The sequence below is a fragment of the Oncorhynchus kisutch genome, linkage group LG9 (assembly GCF_002021735.2).
Source record: "Oncorhynchus kisutch isolate 150728-3 linkage group LG9, Okis_V2, whole genome shotgun sequence".
Taxonomy (NCBI): Eukaryota; Metazoa; Chordata; class Actinopteri; order Salmoniformes; family Salmonidae; genus Oncorhynchus; species Oncorhynchus kisutch.
Window position 1 is genome coordinate 34,433,666 of NC_034182.2, and position 15,783 is coordinate 34,449,448.

Below are 15,783 nucleotides of genomic sequence, written 5' to 3' on the forward strand. Positions count from 1 at the left end.
TTGATATACCCCAGTAGGGAGGGGGTCAGGGTTGATATGCCCCAGTAGGGAGGGGGTCAGGTTTCATTTACCCAGTAGGGAGGGGGTCAGGGTTGACATACCCAGTAGGGAGGGGGTCAGGGTTGATACCCCAGTAGGGAGGGGGTCAGGAAGGATATACCCCAGTAGGGAGGGGGTCAGGGTTGATATACCCAGTCGGGAGGGGGTCAGGGTTGATATACCCAGTAGGAAGGGGGTCAGGGTTGATATACCCAGTAGGGAGGGGGTCAGGCTTGATATACCCCAGTAGGGAGGGGGTCAGGGTTGATATGCCCCAGTAGGGAGGGGGTCAGGTTTCATTTACCCAGTAGAGAGGGGGTCAGGGTTGATATACCCAGTAGGGAGGGGGTCAGGGTTGATATACCCAGTAGGGAGGGGGTCAGGGTTCATTTACCGAGAAGGGAGGGTCAGGGTTCATTGTACCAGTAGGGAGGGTCAGGGTTCATGTACCCAGTAGGAAGGGGGTCAGGGTTAATTTACCCAGAAGCGAGGGGGGTCAGGATCGATATACCCAGTAGGGAGGTGGTCAGGGATGACACACCCAGTAGGGAGGGGTCAGGGTTGATATACCCAGTAGGGAGGGGGTCAGGGTTGATATACCCCAGTAGGGAGGGGGTCAGGGTTGATATACCCCAGTAGGGAGGGGGTCAGTGTTTATTTACCCAGTAGAGAGGGGGTCAGGGTTGATATGCCCCAGTAGGGAGGGGGTCAGGGTTCATTGTACCAGTAGGGAGGGTCAGGGTTCATGTACCCAGTAGGAAGGGGGTCAGGGTTAATTTACCCAGAAGCGAGGGGGTCAGGGTTCATATACCCAGTAGGGAAGGGGTCAGGGTTCACATACCCAGTAGGGAGGGGGTCAGGAGTATTTTACCCAGTTGGGAGGGGGTCAGGGTTCATTTACCCAGTAGGGAGGGGGTCAGGGTTCAGTTACGCAGTAGGAATGTGGTCAGGATCGATATACCCAGTAGGGAGGTGGTCAGGGATGACACACCCAGTAGGGAAGGGTCAGGGTTGATATACCCAGTAGGGAGGGGGTCAGGGATCATTTACCCAGTAGGGAGGGGGTCAGGGTTGATATACCCCAGTAGGGAGGGGGTCAGGGTTGATATACCCCAGTAGGGAGGGGGTCAGTGTTTATTTACCCAGTAGAGAGGGGGTCAGGGTTGATATGCCCCAGTAGGGAGGGGGTCAGGGTTAATTTACCCAGTATGGAGGGAGTCATTGTTGATATTCCCAGTAGGGAGGGGGTCAGGGTCGATATTCCCAGTAGGGAGGGGATCAGGGTTCATTTACCCAGTAGGGAGGGTCAGGGTTCATTTACCCAGCAGGGAGGGGTCAGGTTTCATTTACCCAGTAGGGAGGGGGTCAGGGTTCATTGTACCAGTAGGGAGGGTCAGGGTTCATGTACCCAGTAGGAAGGGGGTCAGGGTTAATTTACCCAGAAGCGAGGGGGTCAGGGTTCATATACCCAGTAGGGAAGGGGTCAGGGTTCACATACCCAGTAGGGAGGGGGTCAGGAGTATTTTACCCAGTTGGGAGGGGGTCAGGGTTCATTTACCCAGTAGGGAGGGGGTCAGGGTTCAGTTACGCAGTAGGAATGTGGTCAGGATCGATAAACCCAGTAGGGAGGTGGTCAGGGATGACACACCCAGTAGGGAGGGGTCAGGGTTGATATACCCAGTAGGGAGGGGGTCAGGGATCATTTACCCAGTAGGGAGGGGGTCAGGGTTGATATACCCCAGTAGGGAGGGGGTCAGGGTTGATATACCCCAGTAGGGAGGGGGTCAGTGTTTATTTACCCAGTAGAGAGGGGGTCAGGGTTGATATGCCCCAGTAGGGAGGGGGTCAGGGTTAATTTACCCAGTATGGAGGGAGTCATTGTTGATATTCCCAGTAGGGAGGGGGTCAGGGTCGATATTCCCAGTAGGGAGGGGGTCAGGGTCGATATTCCCAGTAGGGAGGGGATCAGGGTTCATTTACCCAGTAGGGAGGGTCAGGGTTCATTTACCCAGCAGGGAGGGGTCAGGTTTCATTTACCCAGTAGGGAGGGGGTCAGGGTTCATTGTACCAGTAGGGAGGGTCAGGGTTCATGTACCCAGTAGGAAGGGGGTCAGGGTTAATTTACCCAGAAGCGAGGGGGTCAGGGTTCATATACCCAGTAGGGAAGGGGTCAGGGTTCACATACCCAGTAGGGAGGGGGTCAGGAGTATTTTACCCAGTTGGGAGGGGGTCAGGGTTCATTTACCCAGTAGGGAGGGGGTCAGGGTTCAGTTACGCAGTAGGAATGTGGTCAGGATCGATAAACCCAGTAGGGAGGTGGTCAGGGATGACACACCCAGTAGGGAGGGGTCAGGGTTGATATACCCAGTAGGGAGGGGGTCAGGGATCATTTACCCAGTAGGGAGGGGGTCAGGGTTGATATACCCCAGTAGGGAGGGGGTCAGTGTTTATTTACCCAGTAGAGAGGGGGTCAGGGTTGATATGCCCCAGTAGGGAGGGGTTCAGGGTTTTAAATACCCAGTAGAGAGGGGGTCAGGGTTGATATACCCCAGTAGGGAGGGGGTCAGGATTGATATACCCAGTAGGGAGGGGGTCAGGATGGATATACCCAGTAGGGAGGGGTCAGAATTGATATACCCAGTAGGGAGGGGGTCAGGATTAATTTACCCAGTAGGGAGGGGGGTCAGGGTTGAAATACCCAGTAGGGAGGGGGTCAGGTTTCATTTACCCAGTAGGGAGGCGGTCAGGGTTGATATACCCAGTAGGGAGGGCGTCAGGGTTGATATACCCAGTAGGGAGGGGGTTAGGGTTGATATACCCAGTAGGGAGGGCTTCAGGGTTGATATACCCAGTAGGGAGGCGGTCAGGGTTGATATACCCAGTAGGGAGGGGGGGGTCAGGGTTCATTTACCCAGTAGGGAGGCGGTCAGGGTTGATATACCCAGTAGGGAGGGGGTCAGGGTTAATTTACCCAGTAGGGAGGATCAGGGTTCATTTACCCAGCAGGGAGGGGTCAGGTTTCATTTACCCAGTAGGGAGGGGGTCAGGGTTCATTGTACCAGTAGGGAGTGTCAGGGTTCATGTACCCAGTAGGAAGGGGGTCAGGGTTCACATACCCAGTAGGGAGGGGGTCAGGGTTCAGTTACGCAGTAGGAATGTGGTCAGGATCGATATACCCAGTAGGGAGGTGGTCAGGGATGATACACCCAGTAGGGAGGGGTCAGGGTTGATATACCCAGTAGGGAGGGGGTCAGGGTTCATTTACCCAGTAGGGAGGGGGTCAGGGTTGATATACCCCAGTAGGGAGGGGGTCAGGGTTGATATGCCCCAGTAGGGAGGGGTCAGGGTCGATATACCCAGTAGGGAGGGGGTCAGGATCGATATACCCCAGTAGGGAGGGGGTCAGGGTTGATATACCAAGAAGGGAGGGGGTCAGGGTTGATATACCCAGTAGGGAGGGAGTCATTGTTGATATACACAGAAGGGAGGGGGTCAGGGTTGATATACCCAGTAGGGAGGGGGTCAGGGTTGATATACCCAGTATGGAGGGGGTAAGGGTTGATTTACCCAGAAGGGAGGGGGTCAGGATTGATTTACCCAGAAGGGAGGGGGTCAGCGTTGATATACCCAGTAGGGAGGGGGTCAGGGTTGATTTACCCAGAAGGGAGGGGGTCAGGGTTCAGTTACGCAGTAGGAATGTGGTCAGGATCGATAAACCCAGTAGGGAGGTGGTCAGGGATGACACACCCAGTAGGGAGGGGTCAGGGTTGATATACCCAGTAGGGAGGGGGTCAGGGATCATTTACCCAGTAGGGAGGGGGTCAGGGTTGATATACCCCAGTAGGGAGGGGGTCAGTGTTTATTTACCCAGTAGAGAGGGGGTCAGGGTTGATATGCCCCAGTAGGGAGGGGTTCAGGGTTTTAAATACCCAGTAGAGAGGGGGTCAGGGTTGATATACCCCAGTAGGGAGGGGGTCAGGATTGATATACCCAGTAGGGAGGGGGTCAGGATGGATATACCCAGTAGGGAGGGGTCAGAATTGATATACCCAGTAGGGAGGGGGTCAGGATTAATTTACCCAGTAGGGAGGGGGGTCAGGGTTGAAATACCCAGTAGGGAGGGGGTCAGGTTTCATTTACCCAGTAGGGAGGCGGTCAGGGTTGATATACCCAGTAGGGAGGGCGTCAGGGTTGATATACCCAGTAGGGAGGGGGTTAGGGTTGATATACCCAGTAGGGAGGGCTTCAGGGTTGATATACCCAGTAGGGAGGCGGTCAGGGTTGATATACCCAGTAGGGAGGGGGGGTCAGGGTTCATTTACCCAGTAGGGAGGCGGTCAGGGTTGATATACCCAGTAGGGAGGGGGTCAGGGTTAATTTACCCAGTAGGGAGGATCAGGGTTCATTTACCCAGCAGGGAGGGGTCAGGTTTCATTTACCCAGTAGGGAGGGGGTCAGGGTTCATTGTACCAGTAGGGAGTGTCAGGGTTCATGTACCCAGTAGGAAGGGGGTCAGGGTTCACATACCCAGTAGGGAGGGGGTCAGGGTTCAGTTACGCAGTAGGAATATGGTCAGGATCGATATACCCAGTAGGGAGGTGGTCAGGGATGATACACCCAGTAGGGAGGGGTCAGGGTTGATATACCCAGTAGGGAGGGGGTCAGGGTTCATTTACCCAGTAGGGAGGGGGTCAGGGTTGATATACCCCAGTAGGGAGGGGGTCAGGGTTGATATGCCCCAGTAGGGAGGGGTCAGGGTCGATATACCCAGTAGGGAGGGGGTCAGGATCGATATACCCCAGTAGGGAGGGGGTCAGGGTTGATATACCAAGAAGGGAGGGGGTCAGGGTTGATATACCCAGTAGGGAGGGAGTCATTGTTGATATACACAGAAGGGAGGGGGTCAGGGTTGATATACCCAGTAGGGAGGGGGTCAGGGTTGATATACCCAGTATGGAGGGGGTAAGGGTTGATTTACCCAGAAGGGAGGGGGTCAGGATTGATTTACCCAGAAGGGAGGGGGTCAGCGTTGATATACCCAGTAGGGAGGGGGTCAGGGTTGATTTACCCAGAAGGGAGGGGGTCAGGGTTCAGTTACGCAGTAGGAATGTGGTCAGGATCGATATACCCAGTAGGGAGGTGGTCAGGGATGACACACCCAGTAGGGAGGGGTCAGGGTTGATATACCCAGTAGGGAGGGGGTCAGGGTTGTTATACCCCAGTAGGGAGGGGGTCAGGGTTGATATGCCCCAGTAGGGAGGGGGTCAGGAATGACACACCCAGTAGGGAGGGGTCAGGGTCGATATACCCAGTAGGGAGGGGGTCAGGGTCGATATACCCCAGTAGGGAGGGGGTCAGGGTTGATATACCAAGAAGGGAGGGGGTCAGGGTTGATATACCCCGTAGGGAGGGAGTCATTGTTGATATACACAGAAGGGAGGGGGTCAGGGTTGATATACCCAGTAGGGAGGGGGTCAGGGTTGATATACCCAGTATGGAGGGGGTCAGGGTTGATTTACCCAGAAGGGAGGGGGTCAGGGTTGATATACCCAGTAGGGAGGGGGTCAGGGTTGATTTACCCAGAAGGGAGGGGGTCAGGATGGATTTACCCAGAAGGGAGGGGGTCAGGGTTGATATACCCAGTAGGGAGGGGGTCAGGGTTGATTTACCCAGAAGGGAGGGGGTCAGGGTTGATTTACCCAGAAGGGAGGGGGTCAGGGTTGATATACCCAGAAGGGAGGGGGTCAGGAAGGCTTTTCAAAGCACCTCCATGAGGTCCCTGCTCAAATGAACCCCTCAGTATAGCGCTAGTGTCGAAGACACCCAGTACGTTAGGAGGAGAGCACGCCTTAACATTGATTGTGTACATGTTATTTGATAAGACTTGAAATCCCTATTTATTTCAACTTTAAGTCTAAAACAAACCCTGTAAATGGTAGGTGTGATCACAGTAAACGTCACACGTGGGTTCTCAGATGAAGAGGAGGCTGTAGCCGAGGGGAGTTGCTATTTGTTCGCTTTAGGCAGGATTTAAGCGGAGGGAGGGAGCGAGAGAGAGAGAGAGAGAGAAAAAGAGAGAGAGTGTCTGAGGGTAAATCTCTGCAGGTGGGTGGACCCTTTCTGAGATTCAGTGCATCAGGTAAAGTCTCCCCTTCCAGCATTTCTATGACTGCGTACACACACCTATAACCAAGCAGAACTCCTACGCAAAAACACAACAACAGTGTCAAATCTGCTCAATCAAATCCTATCGTACCCATGACGACCGAAACACTGGTAGCCATTTTACTAGCAACACCATTTTCTTTCCAACACCAGAGACAAGGTCCCTTGAGAAATATTGAATCTGATCTGTGTTTAAGGTCACATCATATTGCATTTGCCCTCCACATTTTCATACGGACCGCCAGCGACTGGGAGTGAACGAATAGAAAGTGAAGAGGAGGAGAAGAGAGGGAAGAGGGGAGGGGAGGAGGAGAGTGGGAGGAGAAAAATAACACAATCAACTGCCATTACCAGCGAAATCCCTCTAGAATATTCTCCCATTTTACGACAGAAAGAGGGAGGCCCTGAATGGTGACAAAAATGTTGACTCACTCAAGTGTTACTCGTTTTCCATCATAAAATAGAGGGATAGATGGAGGGACAGATGAAGGGAAGATGAAAGAGAATAGCTGTTTTTTCCATTTTCTCCTCTGATTCGCGCCCATTCATCTGGGTGGCTTATTGAACTCCATTTTACCAGCACATTTCTCTGAACGTCGCCACCTGTGTTCACTGCAGTTTCCCATACACAATTGTGCCACTAGCTAAATACATGACGAGAATATTGTTCTCTGAGGGCATGCAACTACGAACTCCAGTCCATTATCTAGCCCAGGGCTCTGCAACCCTGTTCCTGTAGAGGGAACCTCAAGTAGGTTTTAACTCCAAACCTGTTCCTGGCGAGAGAACCTCCAGTAGGTTTTAACTCCAACCCTATTCCTGGAGAGCTACCCTCCTGTGTGTATTAACTCCAACCCTGTTCCTGGAGAGAGAACCTCCTGTAGGTTTTATCTCCAAGCCTGTTCTTGGAGAGCGACCCTCCTGTAGGTTTTAACTCCAACCCTGTTCCTGGAGAGCGACCTTCCTGTAGATTTCTGCTCCAACCCCAAATGTCCAACCCCAAATCAACCAGTTCAAACCAACAGGACTGTAGCTCTCCAGGAAAAAGGTTGGAATGCCCTGATCTAGCCTTTATGGCTAGGCTGAAAACAACCATCAACTCCATCCAAGGAAAAGCGCAATCAATGCCATTGCATTTACTTAAATCTAATATTTCCCCACTTCCTGTGTATTGTTGTAGGGACATTGTGCAGAACCAATGTGGAATTCTGAGAAGAACTCGGTTGAACATAACCTTCACAGTAGAGGAATCTCTCCCCCTCTGCCTCTCCCTCTCAGGGGCCCTATCTCGACATAGTTGATTAGTAGCCCAGTAGAGAGGGGTCTTTTTTATTTTCTTCACTCTACCCTTCAGTGTGTAGGAGATGAGCTTTCTCCCTCTCTGGTCGAGCCCAAGTTTAATCTCTCCATGTGTCACACAGCCAGGCAAAGACTTCTAGGATACCTGTCAGTGGCATTTCGCATCATAACTAAATTCCAAAATGGATACAGGTACTGTAGGGCACACACACAGTGCTGTCCTCTCCCACTTTGGAAAGACTAGAAGTAAAAGGGGAGAAAGAAGAACTTCGGGCTGTCTTGCGTCTTGCGTCTTCGTGGGTCATGGATGGACAAATCTGGTTATGGAAGTGAGGAGGAGTGTCAGGCAGAAAACAGGGTGTCAGCGCCCCTCAAAGCACCTGCCATAACAGACACACCAAGCCAGTCAATATGTGTTTTAAGGATGCGCCTCGTGCCGCGCCAGACAAAAGACGGCCAATTTAGACCAGTCCTGTTGTGAAGGCTGCCTTAACCTCTTCAGAGCACAGGCCCACTTTTCATGACTATATTTCAACGGAGTTGGGCAATAACATAAATGCATAGTCGTCGAGGCCACCGTTGCTTTATGTACTACTGAACAGCTACACCGATGGCTTCTTTGATGATATTTTCAATCATTCAGACCGTAAAAGTGCAAAACGAAATTGCACGCTCGATTTTACCCCGATTGTAGAGCACATGTACTGCTGTATCAAGGTTAAATGGGAGGATATTAGAGGGGGTGTTGGATAATGCACAGATCATTTTGATAGAGAAATGTCATTTGTGTGTGAACTGTGTTCGACGGGGGCAGAGTTAAGCAAAAGTCCTTATTGCTCTAACTCTGGCGTACTTCAATACGTGTGTCATGGATGTTATGTGGGTGTTATTTGGAACACTGTGCACCATAGCTAAATAAAGCCGTATCGCACAGGGGGCTGGTAAGGGGAGGACGGCTCATAATAATGGACGGAACGGAGCAAATAGAATGGCATTAAACACATGGAAACTATGGAAACCATGTATTAGATACAATTTCACTCATTCCGCTTCAGTCATTACCACAAGCCCATCCTCCCCAATTAAGGTGCTACCAACCTCCTGTGCCATATCTGGACTAAAGGATTGTGGAGTTGTATTACGAAAACTACCATTACACTATGATAAGAGGCGGAATATGATGGTTTTGACTGCACTGGGACTTTAGGTAATATGACCAGCACTAGTTAATTAAGCTGTGCTCCATTATGGAGACTCTGGTGGGGAATACCGTCCTCTCCTAACTGCTTAGAACCACCTCCTCTCCTACCTCCTTAGCATTGTGTGCCCTGTCCAGATTGCCTCCAACTCAATCCACGTCCCTCTATTGAGGAATCCCCCATAAGCCTCTTAGTAACAACCTAAGATGTTATCTGCTGGACCTGAGAGGGAACAACGTAGAGAGGGAGGTAGGGAGGGAACGACATAGAGAGGGAACGACGTAGAGAGGGAGGTAGAGAGGGAACGACATAGAGAGGGAACGACGTAGAGAGGGAGGTAGAGAGGGAACGACGTAGAGAGGGAGGTAGAGAGGGAACGATGTAGAGAGGGAGGTAGAGAGGGAACGACGTAGAGAGGGAGGTAGAGAGGGAACGACGTAGAGAGGGAGGTAGAGAGGGAACGACGTAGAGAGGGAGGTAGAGAGGGAACGACGTAGAGAGGGAGGTAGAGAGGGAACGACGTAGAGAGGGAGGTAGAGAGGGAACGACGTAGAGAGGGAGGTAGAGAGGGAACGACGTAGAGAGGGAGGTAGAGATGGAATGACGTAGAGAGGGAGGTAGAGATGGAATGACGTAGAGAGGGAGGTAGGGAGGGAATGACGTAGAGAGGGAGTTAGGGAGGGAATGACGTAGAGAGGGAGTTAGGGAGGGAATGACGTAGAGAGGGAGTTAGGGAGGGAATGATGTAGAGAGGGAGTTAGGGAGGGAACGACGTAGAGAGGGAGTTAGCGAGGGAACGACGTAGAGAGGGAGTTAGGGAGGGAACGACATAGAGGGAGGTAGGGAGGGAACGACGTAGAGAGGGAGGTAGAGAGGGAACGACGTAGAGAGGGAGGTAGAGAGGGAACGACATAGAGAGGGAGGTAGAGAGGGAACGAGGTAGAGAGGGAGGTAGAGAGGGAACGATGTAGAGAGGGAGGTAGAGAGGGAACGATGTAGAGAGGGAGGGAGGGAACGATGTAGAGAGGGAGGGAGGGAACAATGTAGAGAGGGAGGTAGGGAAGGAACGACGTAGAGAGGGAGGTAGAGAGGGAACGACATAGAGAGGGAGGTAGAGAGGGAACGACGTAGAGAGGGAGATGGGAGGGAACGACGTAGAGAGAGGGAGGTAGAGCGGGAACGACGTAGAGAGGGAACAATATAGAGAGGGAGGTAGAGAGGGAACAATATAGAGAGGGAGGTAGAGAGGGAACCATATAGAGAGGGAGGTAGAGAGGGAGGTAGGGAGGGAGGTAGAGAGGGAACCATATAGAGAGGGAGGTAGGGAGGGAACAATATAGAGAGGGAGGTAGGGAGGGAACAATATAGAGAGGGAGGTAGAGAGGGAGGTAGAGAGGGAACCATATAGAGAGGGAGGTAGAGAGGGAACAATATAGAGAGGGAGGTAGAGAGGGAACAATATAGAGAGGGAGGTAGAGAGGGAACCATATAGAGAGGGAGGTAGAGAGTGAGGTAGAGAGGGAGGTAGAGAGGGAACAATATAGAGAGGGAGGTAGAGAGGGAACAATATAGAGAGGGAGGTAGAGAGGGAAGGATATAGAGAGGGAGGTAGAGAGGGAACCATATAGAGAGGGAGGTAGAGAGGGAACCATATAGAGAGGGAGGTAGAGAGGGAACCATATAGAGAGGGAGGTAGAGAGGGAAGGATATAGAGAGGGAGGTAGAGAGGGAACCATATAGAGAGGGAGGTAGAGAGGGAACCATATAGAGAGGGAGGTAGAGAGGGAACCATATAGAGAGGGAGGTAGAGAGGGAGGTAGAGAGGGAACCATATAGAGAGGGAACAATATAGAGAGGGAGGTAGAGAGGGAACAATATAGAGAGGGAGGTAGAGAGGGAACAATATAGAGAGGGAGGTAGAGAGGGAACCATATAGAGAGGGAGGTAGAGAGGGAGGTAGAGAGGGAACCATATAGAGAGGGAACAATATAGAGAGGGAGGTAGAGAGGTAACAATATAGAGAGGGAGGTAGAGAGGGAACAATATAGAGGGGGAACGAAGTAGAGTCAGAGGTAGAGAGAGAGGTAGAGAGGGAACAATATAGAGAGGGAGGAAGAGAGGGAGGTAGAGAGGGAACAATATAGAGAGGGAGGTAGAGAGGGAGAAGAGAGGGAACAATAGAGAGGGAGGTAGAGAGGGAACAATATAGAGAGGGAACGAAGTAGAGTCAGAGGTAGAGAGGGAACAATATAGAGAGGGAGGTAGAGAGGGAACAATATAGAGAGGGAGGTAGAGAGGGAACAATATAGAGAGGGAGGTAGAGAGGGAACAATATAGAGAGGGAGGTAGAGAGGGAACAATATAGAGGGGGAACGAAGTAGAGTCAGAGGTAGAGAGAGAGGTAGAGAGGGAACAATATAGAGAGGGAGGAAGAGAGGGAGGTAGAGAGGGAACAATATAGAGAGGGAGGTAGAGAGGGAGAAGAGAGGGAACAATATAGAGAGGGAGGTAGAGAGGGAACAATATAGAGAGGGAGGTAGAGAGGGAACAATATAGAGAGGGAGGTAGAGAGGGAACAATATAGAGAGGGAGGTAGAGAGGGAAAGAAGTCGGAGGTAGAGAGGGTGGAAAAGGAAAATGAAATGGAAGATTGAAAAGGTGAAGAAAGACTAGGAATACAGATAGATGGATAGATATCCTGGAAGATACAGTACATGAGCATAGGACAGAGTGTAAGAGCTAGAGGGAGATGAATAGAGAGAGAGAGAGAGAAGAGAGGATTACAGGGATTGCGTTCCTGACGGGGCATAAATTAAGCGATGGAAGATGACAAAACTAAAGACAATACAATATCAACTCCAAATGCCCCATAACCTCTGTTCCTCAGGGAAACACTTAAAAGACTATGTTAATTTTGTTAATTCACTTCAAATCCACCTAGGCATGGCAAATGAAGCAAGACACATTTTCATTTGAATACACTCAGGGGAGGGAAGACTTGGGGATTGGAACAAAATCCCTCCAAAATCAGAGTCATTTCAAGCAGAGCATTTCCACTGTCTCAAATAGCTAGAAGCATATGCATTCAGGGAATAGCACAAATACCATTAGAGGATATGTAGAATCACATAACGCATTCAGGAAATCATGACAAAAAGACTTAGGGTGTTATACTGGACATTGACAAACACTACTCTTGAAATACATTTCCAGGGTGTTAATCACTTTGTTGATGACCTGAAATGTGTCACTAGCTTCCATTATAACAATGTGTGTGTCCCTGACATAGATAGATGTAGCCTATATTGCACCCCAATGATATTGTATGCAGGGATCTCTAACCATGGCCTCTCTTCTCACTGTGGGCCCTGACCCAACAGGCAGCAACACACTCAACCGGCGGCCATCTTAGCAGAGGGTGGGCATCTGTCTGAATGGCAAGCTCAAGGCTAGTGGACTGAGAGCCAGCACAAGTCATCCTAATCAACATGAAGTGGGACCATGTACAGTTTATGGACATTACAAATATGGCATTGGCAGTGTTGTCGAAAGCCTAAAGGAGTGTAGCTCCATCACTATAGAGTAGCGTTCAAGGCCACACACATGCGTTTCATTTGGAATTGCTGTTCACAATTGGAGCGCCCACTGCTCAGCCTTTTGACTGTGCTATCACAAAAGCAGAGCTATAGAGTGTGTGTGTGACTGTGTGTGAGAAGGGGGAATTTGTTGCCTGTGAGAATGGACATGGGTTGAGCTTGATCCTCCAGGACCTTAGCACTGTTTATCTCAAGTGTCCTGGTCTGGGGGAGAACGTGGGGTGAGAGGAGAAGCAGATCAATGCCTCCCTCCAAACGCCTCTGCAGCAATGCAGCACGTCATTCAGCTCTTATAACTCACAGCCCTTTCCAAAGCCAATATGGAGGGAGGGATACTGTTTGTTAATGTGTTTGTTTTGTTTCATCATATCGGCGATATGATAATGTGAGAAAACCAATAGCATTGTGGGGAACAAAGGGAATGTGCCATACAGGAGATGAAGAGGAAGTGTCTTGGTCTTGAAGGGTGTCTTTAGGGTTACAGTTGTTGTTTGTCAACAGTGTCTTTCAGAACCCCTCCTAAAACCACACCTGTTTTGTTTTGGTTGTAGTTCCCTCTTGTGTTTGAGTGACAACATGTATTGCTGGGGAACGTGACAAGAAGAAAAGGAAGTTAGTGTCTTGGTAGCTGTAGATTAGACAGAGTAGAAGAATGGTGGTGGTAATCATACTGGAACGCTGTGTTCGTGTCGTATACCTTTTCATTGTTGTTTGAATTGACTGTTTTGAGACGTACAATGCGTTCGATACCGTGTCGTTCAATACCATGTCGTTCAATACCGTGTCGTTCAATACCGTGTCGTACAATACCGTGTCGTACAATACCGTGTTGTTCAATACCGTGTCGTACAATACCGTGTCGTTCAATACCGTGTCGTTCAATACCGTGTCGTTCAATACCGTGTCGTACAATACCGTGTCGTTCAATATCGTGTTGTTCAATACCGTGTTGTTCAATACCGTGTCGTACAATACCGTGTCTTTCAATACCGTGTTGTTCAATACCGTGTCGTTCAATACCGTGTCGTTCAATACCGTGTCGTTCAATACCGTGTCGTTCAATACCGTGTCATTCAATACCGTGTCGTTCAATACCGTGTTGTTCAATACCGTGTCGTTCAATACCGTGTTGTTCAATACCGTGTTGTTCAATACCGTGTCGTACAATACCGTGTCGTTCAATACCGTGTCGTTCAATACCGTGTTGTTCAATACCGTGTCGTTTAATTCCGTGTCGTACAATACTGTGTCGTACAATACTGTGTCAAAGACATGTTTCGTTCTCTGTACTCCTAGTCAATTCTGAGATATCAATTAATCTTTAGCTTTACATAACAAATAAGTTATTGAATAGACAAATCTCAGAAGTAGCTTTGAAAACAAATGCATATAAATATATAAACTTAGACAAGACTCAAAAAATTCTAACAACAATAATATGCAAAAGTAGGTTAATGCCCTTCTGACATCAGTACCTTAATGTTCTATTGCTTCCTTGTTTACTCCACTGTACTGCAGACATATCTAGGATAGATTTTTTCTCTCTATTTTCTCTGCAATAAAAACAAAATCCATAATCTGGTTGGATGATCCAGACTAATCTCCCATAACTACAGTACAGTCATCACTCAACCTGCAATCCCATATCTCCACTCAACATCAAACTCCCAAAGCTTATAGATTAACTCCTGGCCTGGATGTCCCAGAAAATAAAAGACCATCAGCTAGAGCAGTGGGATTCGCTTGGTGCGTCCCTCAGCCCAAACAGATCACTGGGGAACTCGTACAGACCGTGTCGTAACTGTGGATTTACTGTGATTCGTCATGACTCGGACTGTCTCTCTGTCACTGTCTGTTTGGCTCGATCCGACCATGCAATTCAGTATGATGCTCAGAACAAAACAACAGAAATACGAACAAAAAATGTAAACTGATACAGTTTCTTTATTGTTTGAAATATAAATCTGCTATATTATCTGTCAGTGGTCTTTGTAATGTGAATCCTGTGCCTGAGTTTGAGTACATCTGCATTACAGTATGGTTTCTGTTACAGCAAGAGGTGTATTTCCTATGTCAAACCCAGGAAAAGGGCTTGGTTGGCCATCTCTGATGCAGCTAGAACAGTGGGGGTTGGTGGAGCAGTGAAAACGGGTCAGTGAAACCGCAGACCATCAAGCGTTGCCTCCACTGTCTGCCAGCGCAGTCAACCAACCGTGTTCCAGGGGCACCTCTGTCCCCCGGGCTTTCAAGGTCTCCCCGTTTCATCAATCTCCAGCAACCTTTACACGCACGGTCACTATCACTAATTAGACCAAAGATGGTGACGGATCAAGGCCCTAAAAATAGGACAAAAACCATGGAGCAAGGTGGCTTCTGGCTTCCAGGCATTCTCAAAGATGATGAATGAGACGACGAACCATTAGATAACTACCTAAAGTATCTGTGTCCTACTAATACACAACACACATCTCTGGGAGTACTTATTCACTTCTTAATTAAAACATCATGACTTGGGAGAACACAAATGCCCATTACTTGAGGTGAAAGTTCAGACTTTGTTTTTTCGTGTGTACCTTATTACTGCCATTTGTCAAAGAAAACATTGGTAGCTCTGAACAAATAGCCAACCCTGGAGCATTTTTTGGGGGGGGGGATTGAAAGCCCTGCTGCTTGTGCAAATGCTTTGTAAACCCAGGGGTACCACAGCCACAAGCCTGCAGATTAGAATCATCTTTCTTTGAGCCAATAGTTTTGCAACTGGGACACACCTGGAACACCAGACAAGGGTCACATTTAAACTGCCCAAAAGCATCCAGAATAAAAAGTTAACCAAACTTCAACAGCTACCCTTGGACCAATGCAAAGTGTCAAATCAAATCAAATTTACTTGTCACATACACATGGTTAGCAGATGTTAATGCGAGTGTAGCGAAATACTTGTGCTTCTAGTTCCGACAATGCAGTAATAACCAACGAGTAATCTAACCTAACAATTCCAAAACTACTACCTTATGCACACAAGTGTAAAGGGATAAAGACTATGTATGTAAACATTATATTAAGTAGCATTGTTTAAAGTGGCTAGTGATATATTTTACATCAATTTCCATCAATTCCCATTATTAAAGTGGCTGGAGTTGAGTCAGTGTGTTGGCAGCAGCCACTCAATGTTAGTGATGGCTGTTTAACAGTCTGATGGCCTTGAGATAGAAGCGTTTTTTCAGTCTCTCGGTCCCTGCTTTGATGCACCTGTACTGACCTCACCTTCTGGATGATAGCGGGGTGAACAGGCAGTGGCTCGGGTGGTTGTTGTCCTTGATGATCTTTATGGCCTTCCTGTGACATCGGGTGGTGTAGGTGTCCTGGAGGGCAGTTAGTTTGCCCCCAGTGATGCATTGTGCAGACCTCACTACCCTCTGGAGAGCCTTACGGTTGTGGGCGGTGCAGTTGCCGTACCAGGCGGTGATACAGCCCGACAGGATGCT

At 49.4% G+C, this 15,783-nt stretch overlaps 1 protein-coding gene across 10 annotated transcripts in view; it reads right to left on the bottom strand.

Moving 5' to 3' along the window:
• LOC109896506 (neurexin-2) overlaps nt 1-15,783 on the bottom strand; it is a 1,132,408-nt gene that overhangs the window by 917,439 nt on the left and 199,186 nt on the right. The gene's annotated exons all lie outside the window — the stretch shown is intronic.